Source organism: Macrotis lagotis, chromosome 1, assembly GCF_037893015.1.
Source record: "Macrotis lagotis isolate mMagLag1 chromosome 1, bilby.v1.9.chrom.fasta, whole genome shotgun sequence".
Classification (NCBI taxonomy): domain Eukaryota; kingdom Metazoa; phylum Chordata; class Mammalia; order Peramelemorphia; family Peramelidae; genus Macrotis; species Macrotis lagotis.
The window spans coordinates 111878096-111889155 of record NC_133658.1 but is presented as its reverse complement, the minus strand read 5'-3'; positions in this window follow the sequence as shown (position 1 = coordinate 111889155).

Here is an 11060-nt window from a genome sequence, read left to right as displayed (position 1 = left end):
CTTTTACACCAGGATGTTAAAGCAGAAAGACCATGTCAGCACAAACCAGACCCAGTAAAACAGGAGAAAGTCTGGGGCAACTGAATCATTGGCAACAATGGTGACTTTCAGACCTCTCAAGCACAGATGCCAAAGATAACTTAAATCTGTAGAAAGAGTTTGTCACAGCTGCTGAAAATTAGAACACTGTCCAGTACCAACCTGGACACAGTAATGAGGAGACCTAGAAAGTCAGTATTGGAAGTAGCTTCATTTGGGGCTTTCAGCCCACAGAAAGGAAGGAGGTGTAATGACTGGTCAGAAGGAGATTATATGGGTCTCTTTGGTTGCACTGAGGCAGGATTCTCTTGCTTTGGCCATGCTCAAATCTAGGTCACAGTCCCACAGTCCAGGGCAAGGAGGAGCATGAATACAACACAACATTCAGTTCTAGGAGAGCAAGGACCCTCATCACATTTCCAGGGCAGAAACGAGGGCTTGTGGTTACAGACCAGAGCACAAGCCAGGAGAAAGCAAGGAAAATTGAAAATTTAGAAGACCCTAAAGTATCTCTGAAAATAGCTAACAAAAAGTCTTGAGACAGGACAGTGTACCTTCTGCCCTAGAAGCAGAGTCCAAAGTTAAAATCAAATAATAGATTGGGAAAATGAGTGAATAGAAAAAAAGATTCTGGCCATAGAAAGGTAATAATGTGATAAAATAAGAAGATAAAAATGTATACTCAGACATTAACAAAATCAAATATCCAATATCCAAAGCCTCCAAGAAAAATATGATTTGGTTCAGCACAAGGAAAAAACTCAAAAAGGACTTTGAAAATCAAGAGTAGAGGAAAAGTTGTGAAGATAAGTAAGAATGATGCAAGAAAATCATGAAGAATGAATAAAGAGGCTGGTAAAGGAAACACAAACACACAAAAAAAAAAATAATTACTGAAGAAAACTTCTTAAAAACTAGGTCAAATGGTGAAAAAAGTACAAAAAGTTGACAAAAAATCCCTAAAAAGCAGAATTGCCCAAATAGAAAAGTAGGTACAAAAGCTCATTGAAGAAAATAATTCCTTAAAAAATTAGAATTAAGCAAATGGTAGTTAATGACTTTATAAAAAAATCAAGAAACAATAAAACAAAAATAGTTGAAAAATATATGGCATTGTGAAATGTCTCATTGGAAAAACAACTGACTTGGAAAACAGATCCAGGAGAGATAATTTAAAAATTATTAGACTACTTGAAAGTCATGATCAATAAAAGAACCTAGATCTCATCTTTCAAGGAATTATCAGTGGACTGCCGAGTCAGAACTAAGATGATGGTGATAAAATAGAATGTTCTGGGAGCTTATCCCTACACAATGTTAAATCAAACACACACACACACACACACACATACACACACACACACACACACACAAAGATCAAAGCAAGTTTTCAACTGTAGACATCATGGAGGATCTTCAGTGAAAGTCTGTCTTTTCAGGTAAAAAGGGGAAGTATAGGCCAGCTAGGTGGCACAGTGGATAGAGCACCAGTCATAGAATCAGGAGGACCTGAGTTCAAATCCAGCATCAGACACTTAATAATTGCCTAGCTATGTGACTTGGGTAGGTCACTTAACCCCACTGCCCTAAAAAAGAAAAGAAAAAGGGAAGTAAAGGCCAAATAAGTGGGAGAGTGGGAAAGTCAGCAGAAGGCTTTTGGTCATAGTGAAATCCAGGGCCCAGCACCTAGATGGCAAGTCAGCAGGGTGGGTCCCAAGTCCAGACAAAGTCTGAACCCTAGGAACACTGGGGGAAAAGACAGGACTGGGTTGGGAACAAACCACTGCACAGGCAATGTCTGGGCTGCATGGACAACATCATGGTCAGAATTAAGCCAGGTATCAGACTGCCGCCCCAGCACAAAAAGCTTGGGTCTATACTTCCTAAATCCCAGGATTAGTGCTAAAACAATCAAAATGATAGAAAAACCTCAAGTGTAAATATAGAAAGCTAATATGCAGATAGAGATGACAAAAAATGCCACCTCAGAAAATGAAAACAGCGACAAATTAAATACATGAGAAGTCTCAAAAGGAATCCATGAATTGAACTCAAATCCAAAACCTCATAGAACTTTAAAAAGATTTTAGAGGGGCAGCTAAGTGGTGCAGTGGATAGAGCACCAACCCTGGAGTCAGGAGTACCTGAGTTCAAATCTGGCCTCAGTCACTTAATAACAACCTAGCTGTGTGGCCTTGGGCAAGCCACTTGACCCCATTGCCTTGCAAAAAACTAAAAAAAAAAAATTTAGAAACCAAAGAAGAGAAGAGTAAGAAAAATGGAAAAATGAAATTGGAGCCATGTAGAAAAATTCTGCAAAATTGACCATAGAAATATACTCCTTTAAAAGTAAAAATAACCAAATGGGAATAAAGAATGTAACTCTTCAGAAAATAAAAGCAACCAACTGGAAAAGCAATGCAACTTATGTAAATCTCAAATTGACCAACTGGAAAGGAAATACAATTCAGCAAAAAATAAAATTAACCAACTGGAAAAGGAGACACAAAAGAAGACTAAAGAAAATAAAATCCTAAAAATTAGAATTGGACAAATAGAAATAATGGGACATCAAGATTCCATCAAACAAGGCCAAAAGACTAAAAAAATTGAAGAAAGCATTAAAGTACTTTTAGGAAAAACAAATGATCTGGAAATAGATCCAGAAAAGATAATTTTAGAATTATTGGTCCACTGGGAAAATATAGATCAAAAAAAGAAATTTTCAGGGAAAACTGTCTAAATATAAAAAATCAAGAAGACAAAATGGCCTTGAAAGAATGAATACACAGAAAACCTCCAAAAAGAGATCCCAGGTTAAAAATTCCAAGGACTATCATAGTCAAATTCCAGAATTCCAAAATAAGGAGAAAACACTGCAAGCAGTAAAAAAAAGAAACAATATCAATACAATCAAAATCACAGAATTATCAGTTTCAGCATTAAAAAAAATCAGAGGACTTGGAATATGATATTTTAGAAGGCAAAGAACCCTGAATTACAACAATTACTCCTATCCAAAATTCAGCATATTCTATCAGGAGAAAAATATGGGTATTCAATGAAATAGAGGACTTCAAAAATTTTCTGATAAAAAGACCAGAGGGGAAAATAGAATTTAATCTTTGACTAAAAGATTCAAGAGAAACATAAAAAAGGAAAATGGAAAGGGGGGAAAAATGTCAAGAGCATTAAACTGTATCCAACCCTACAAGGGAAGGTAGCAATTATTACTCTTGAGAATTACATTTCTCTTAAAATAAAGAGTTGAAAATAGTCGAATAGATCTACTTAGAGCATATGAGTATGGTTGGTAACTGACTTATATTATCAGTGAAGACCAAAATGACATCATTATGTTTGAGAACAATTACAATGCATTCTATGTGTCTGCTCAGACCAATACAAGCTCAGAATGCTCTATCATAACTAAGATCTCATGTTTCCTTTAGATCACTTTAAATTCTACCTCACTTAGCACTTTCTCTGATGAGGACAACCTGTGCTGCATAGTCTTGGGTGAAGTCTTCCATGTTTTCCAATCAATGCTTCATAGAGTTTCAGGATGTCCCAATTCTCAGAGTACATAGAGACCCTGCCTTAAATGAGAAGTGACTTTACTTCACTAGATACTTAGAAATTTATAATACAATAGGGACAGAGGGTAGGGAAATACTTAGAAGCAATGGACATAAAGAGATTAGGAAATGATCTTATCTTTATCCATACTTTAGTTAATGTGAGTTTTAGTATCATGGTTGAGGTGCTAAAGAAACAATGGGAGAAGGTTTACTTGATACTTTGGTTGGGATTCAGATGAAGAAAAAACAAAACAAAATAGTAACAACAATGGAAAAAAACTACAGTATCTGAATGAACACTATGTTCATTTTGTAAAAATTTCTCTTATCTTTTTCCTTCCTATCCTCTGGATTTTTCTATTCCCTTGGCCCTAACTCGTCATTCAGAAAATGGCTAATATATAAACATATTAAACACAAATGTTCATGTATAATGTTGACTAAACCATTCACTACTGAGGAAGGGGGTGGGAAGGGAGGATGGAAGGAAATGATGTAACTTATAAATATGCATGTCAATGAATGTTGGAAAACGTTCATAACATGGTATTTGAAAACTATATATTTGAAATATTATAACCAAATTCCAGAGTTCCAAGTAGAAAAATAAAATATTGAAAGCAGTCAGAAAAAAATAATTCAAGTATTTTGGAGCCATAGCTAGGATAACAAAGTATTATTCAACTTCTATATTAAAGGATCTCAGGGTTTAGGATAAGATATTTCACAAAAAAAGAGCTTGGATTGCAAAAAAGAATCAACTGTCGAGTTAAATTGAGCATTCTGTTCCAGGAGAAAAGATGGATATTTGGTGAAATAGGGGAATTTCAAATTTTCTTGATTGAGCAGAGCTTTACCGAATATTTGACTACAATGCTGCCAAAATTAGGAGGAAAGCAGAAAATGGGAAGAAATCTCCACAACTAGGAGTTCTGAAAAAGATCTCATTTCTAAAATATATAGATAATTGCATCAAATTTATAAGGTTACAAGTCATTCCCCTAATCAATAAATAGTCAAAGGATATGAATAGACAGTTTTCAAATGAAATTAAAATTATATATAATCATATGAAAAAATGCCCCAAATCATTATTGTTTTGAGAAATATAAATTAAAATTTGGTTGGGGAGGGCTATAGGACTATATAAATTAAATATAGGCCTATATAAATTAAATAAATTAAATAAATATAGGACTATATGAATTAAAACAACTATGAGATATCACTTCACAACTATAAGATTAGCCAAAATGAGAAAAAAGGGAAAAAGATCAATATTGGAGAGGTTGTGGGAGAATGGGGACATTAATGCATTGCTGGTGGATTTGTGAACAGATTGAACTATTCTGGAGAGTAATATGGAACTATGACCAAACAGCACTTGCAATTTTAGGCCTATACCCAGAAGAAATCATAAAAAATGGGGAAAAAAAAACAAAAAAAGTTCCAAAATATTCATCACAGTAATGGCAAAGAATTGTAAATTAAGGGGATGGCTATCAATTGGGAAATGACTAAATAAATTATGGTACATGACTACTATGGTATATTATTGGTTTATAAGAAACCATAAAGGATCAGACTCTAGAGAAGCATGAAATGAGTTACAGGATCTGATGCTGAACAAAGGGAGCAGAACCAGGTGAACAAGGTACACATTTACAACAACATTTTGAGATGATCAACCTTGAGGGAAGCAGCTCTTCTCAGCAGTTCAGAGTTAGGATAACTATATTAGACCAGCTATGGTCAATGTTATCCCCATCCAAAGGAAGAAAAACAAAACAAAACAAAAGGAAAAACAACCCTTCAGAATCTGATGAACAGTTTAATAATTAGTTCTTATGTTTCTCCTTCCCTTAATCCTAATTCCTCATTCCAAAAATGACTAATCTGTAAACATATTTATCAAAAATATGTATATACAATGCTACCTTCACTGTTCACCTCTGAGAAGAGGGGGGTGGGAAGGGAGAGTGGAAGGAAATTTTGTAACTTAAGAATATACAAGTGCATATGGATAAAAAAAGATAAAAGAAAAAATCTGTAAAAAAAAATTGCTATGCTCTCAAAAAAATTGACTTTCAAATAAGACTCAAGAGAAGCATAAAAAAAAGAGAAATCATAAGTGAGTTAATCAGCTTGAGCTACTTATCTTCCTACATAGTTAGCATCGTGTAAACTTATAAGAACTTTTTTCCTTATTAGGGCAGTTAGAAGTATACATATATATATATATATATATATATATATATATATATATATAGAGAGAGAGAGAGAGAGAGAGAGAGAGAGAGAGAGGGGGGGGGGGAAGAGAAAGAGAGAGAGATAAAGAGGACACAGGTGTAAGTTTAATATGAAAGCATGATATCTAAAAAACAAAATTAAGGAATCAGAAAGGGATATATTGGAAGAAAGGGAGAGGTAAAATTGGGTGGATTAACTCACACAATAAAGGCAAGAAAAAGGCTAAAAACCCATGCACATCATATGACCTAGCAATACAATTACAAGGTCTATATTCCAAAGCAGACACAAAACAAAAGGGGAAATAACTATACCTATAAAATTATAACTGTTATTTTCTGGTTGCAAAGAATTGACAATTTAGGAGATGATCATCATTTGGGTAATGGCTGAACAAATTATGAGCAGGATGCTCTCAGGCAAACATAGAAAGAATTAGCTGAGCTGATATACAATAGAATTTACTATGTATAAAGTAACATCAACATCATAAGATGGTCAGCTATGAAAGATTTTACTATACTCATTAATGCAATGATTCAAGATAACTCTGAAGGAATCAGGAAGAAAAATGCTCTCCATCCCCACATAAATTTTTACAAAGTGAATGTAGTGTTCATTCAGCTTCTGTATTTTTTTCTATTGCTGTTGCATTTTTGTTTTGTTTTTTCTTTATCTAAATGTGGATAGCATTGTTCATAACAGGTCTTCCAGGGTTTTCCTAGCTCTCTGAACTTCTGAGAGGTGCTGCAATCATGAAAGTTGATCAACTCAAAATGTTGTTTTTAATGCACATAGTGTTCTCTTGGTTCTGCTCCCTTTGCTTAGCATCAGTTCCTGTAATTCTTTCTATCCTTCTCCAGAGTCTTACCATTCTTGTTTTCTTATAGAATAACTCCAAAACATTCATTTTATCATAACTTTTTCTGAATACAGTTTGAAAAATACTTTTGTAAACTTGATTTTTTGTGAGTTCTTTTTCTTAATTTTGATCTATATTTTCTTTTACAACATGACTTATGGAAATGTTTTGCATGATTACACAAATATAGCTTATATTGGGTTTTTTGACTTCTCAGTGGAGTGGGGGAGGGAAATGGGGCAGAGAGGAAAGAGTCAAGAATATTTGAAATTCCAACTTTTAATAATGAAGTTTAAAAATTGTTTTACATAAATCAGGGAAAAATAAAATTCTAAAATAAAGAATAATAGAATTGAGTAAATAGAAACTAATAATTATAGAAAATCAAGAAGCATTTAAAAAACTAATGAATGAAAAAATAGAAAACAATGTGAAATACCTAGTTGGAAAAAGATCAGACCTGGAAATTAGATCCAGAAGAGATAACTTAAAAATTACTGGAACTCCTGAACACCATGACCAAAATATAGCTAGATAGCATCTTTCTAGAACTTATCAGATACCTGCTCATATATTCTAGAACTCAAGGTCAAAATAGCTATGGAAAATATCCACTAATTACTTCCTGAAATTCCAAAAGGAAAATTCCCTGGAATACTGTAACCATATTTCAGAGTCCCAGTTCAATGAGAAAATATTGCAAGCAGTCAGAAAGAAGCAATTGAAATATTGTGGAGCCATAGTCTGAAAAATAAAAGATTTAACAGTTTCTCTATTAAATGATTTCAGGTTTAGAAAAATGACATTCTGGAAGGGAAAAATTAGATTACAAACAAGAAAAAGTTATGTAGTAAAACTGACCATTTTTTTACAGGGAAAAATTTGGACATTTAATGGTATGGGGGAATTTACAACTTTTCTTATGAAAAGACCTGAGCTGAAAAGAAAATTTGACTTTTAAATATAAAACTCAAGAGAAGAATAAAAAGAAGAGTTCTGGGGCAGAGTCAACATGGCAGGATGAAGACAACAAGCCCCAAAAGCTTTTCCCTACCAAAGGTAAATGAAGCCTCTGCACGGGTATCAAATCCCACCAAGAAAAACAGAAGATCCAAAGAAGTTTTCAGCAGTAGACATCAATGGAATATCTTCAGTGAAAGTCTGTCACTTTGGGAGGAAAAAGGAAAATAGAGCCTAGGAGGCAGGAAAGCAGGAAAGCCATCAGGAGGCTTTTAGTCACAGTTCAGTCCAATTCTTGACAGCTCAACAAAAGGATACATCCTAGAAGAAAGATATCAAACCAGCCCAAACAAAGTTGAAACCTTGGGAATGCTAGGGCAAAAGATAGAACTGAGTTGGGAGCAAATCACTGCATAGGCAGAACCTGCATATAAAGGAGGAAATAATCCTCTGCATAGGCAATGCCTGGGCTACATAGGCAACATTTTAGCCAGCAAAAAAGTCACGTATCAGACTCCAGTCCCATTACAAAAAGCTTGGGTCTACACTCCCTATACTACAGGAGCAGAGTTCAAATACTCAAAATGATCAAAAAACCTAAAGTACTAACCATAGAAAGTTACTATGCATATTGAGATGACAAAAATGTAAGCCAGAAGAAGAAAGCAGTGAAAAATTACTCATAGAGGAAGTCTCAAAACAGTCTATGAATCAGGCTCAAATACAAAAGCTCATAGAAGAGCTTAAAAAAAGAATTTAAAAACCAAAGAAGAAAGGTAGAAGAAAAATGGTGAAAAAAAGAAATGAGAGTCATGCAGGAAAATTATGAAAAACTGACCAAAGAAATCAACTCCATTACAAGTAAAAATAACCAAATGGAAAAGGAAACACAAGACTACAAGATTCCATCAATCAAAATAAGAAGATGGAAATAATTGAAGAAAATGTAAAGTACCTTTTAGGAAAAACAAATGACCTGGAAATAGATCCAGAAGTGATAACTTACAAATCATCCAACTACCAGAAGGCTAGATCAAAAAAAAAGTACCTGGAAAAATTATAAAGGAAAACTATCCAATTGTGTTAAACCAATCAGACAATATAGACATTGAAAGAATACACAGAACCCCTTCAGAAAGAGACAGCAGGATAAAAACTACAAAGGTTGTTAGAGCTAAATCCCTTAACTCAAATAAAGGAGAAAATTCTACAAGCCATAAAAAATGAAACAATTTAAATACAAAGAAAACACAATCTGACTCACAGAGGACATATCAGCTTCAACACTGTAGGACCAGAGGACCTAGAACACCATATATTGGAGGGGAAAGGATCTGGGATTACAACTGAGTGGAATATTCCCAGTAAAACCCTCACAGGATTAATATTCCTAGTGAAGTACTTTCAAGGTTAAGAAATATTAAGAAAAACAAACTATTATTATTTGACTGTTCATAGAAAGACCTTGAATTCAAAAAAGAGAAATTCATGAATTACCTGCTTTATGTAAGACTGTTTTTGCAAACTGGGAGGACAGTCTGACCATTCATTGAGATAGTAATGAAAGTCCCAAGTTACCTCACTATCTGGTGGGAAAAATATCATGGAAACATTTCATTCTTTTCTCTGTGTCTGTTGCTGAGTTAGATTTTTCTCGAATAAGATTGTACTTTCGGAGATCCAGCCAATGATTTAAAGGAGGGAAGGGGACCTGCATTAGAACCTATATAATCTTGCTTGACTATCCTTTGATGCAGCTCTTTGATCATGAGTCTGTCCTTCTCTCAAAAAAAGCAAATAAAAATTTTCTTTTGCTTAGACCAGTCCCTGAAGATTTTGTTTATAGTACATTTTTATCACACACATAACCAAGAATTTACTACTCTGCAAAATTCAGTATATGTTGTCAGAGGAAAAAGATGAATGTTCAATGAAATAGAAGACTTTCAAAATTTCCTGATGCAAAAATCAGAACTGAACAGAGAATTGAATCACTAAATACGTGACTCAAAAGATGCCTCAAAAGGTAAATGAAAATGAGAAGGATAAAAACAAAACAAAATAAAACAAATGTTAGTCGAGACCATCAAACTTTATGGAAATCTAAAAGGGAAGATATAACATAATTCTTGAGAACTGTACTTCTCCTAGGATAAATAGTCAAATATAATTGAAGATATTGGACTTAGAGGATATGAGTATGGTTGGATCTTGTCTCTCCATATTTTTGAAGACATCCAAGATAACATCACTATATTTGAGACAAAAAACTCTGATGAAAAGCATGGATGGTTACTCTAAACATAGTTTCCTTTGACCTCTCTAATTCTGCTGTACTCACAAAGTTTTAACACTTTCTCTGATGAGGGTATCATAATCTGGATAGTCCTGAATCAATATCTTCCATAATTTACAATCAATTGTAAAGTTCTTAAGAGACCTTAAGACCATTCCAGGATTTAGAACCCTTTGAGATTCTTATAGTTAATTAAACCAGGGTTGGACTTAATCCATGCTTTACTTAACAAAGGGTTAAGTACCCTGGGAGGGAAGTGGGGGGAGTTTGGGAGAAAGTATACTTTGGGGAAAGAGTAGAAATAATTCATGAAATGATTTGGCTTTGGATGATATTTTGGCTCCTGAGGATTGTATGTCCTAGGAGAGTACTTGAAAAGGGGGTAAGGAAAAAAAAAGATTATAATTTGATGTCTTCAAAACTCTTGAAAAGTGTACTTCTAATAAGAGAAAAGAGGGCAGGATACTTAATGACTTTGAGACAATGTTGCTAATCAAACAATCAATCTGTAAGGGTACTTTGATAGCACTATGAGCTTATTAAGCAATAAATTAATCAAGCTGTGAGTGATGATAGCTGAGTGATACTTGAGTGATAAATAACACCTGTGAAAGAGGGTAAAAGATTTATAATTTTATAGGGAAAGAATATAAGGTATGAACATTGAATAAATTCTATTCAATAGATTTGACCCAGAGAGGGAATAAGATACATTCTCACTTGGGTTTAAAAATCTATTCCTACTCTACAGGAAAATGGGTAGGGGGAAAAGGGAAGAGAAAGATAAGGGAAGAGGGGATTGATGAAAGGGAAGGTGAAAATATAAGTGAAAATAAACTGAAAGTTAAATTATAAAAAGAAAAGTTAAAGAGGAAAGGGAGAAAAACATTGGTGAGGAGGAATAAAAGGAAAGGAAAGAGAAAAATATAAATGGGCACAGAAGGTGGAGAAGGACAGACTCATGATCACATGGAGGGAAATGTGAAATTAATAATCTTAACTGTAAATGTAAATAGGATGAACTGTCCCATAAAAGGGAAGTGGAAAGCAGAATGGTTAAAAAACCAGAATC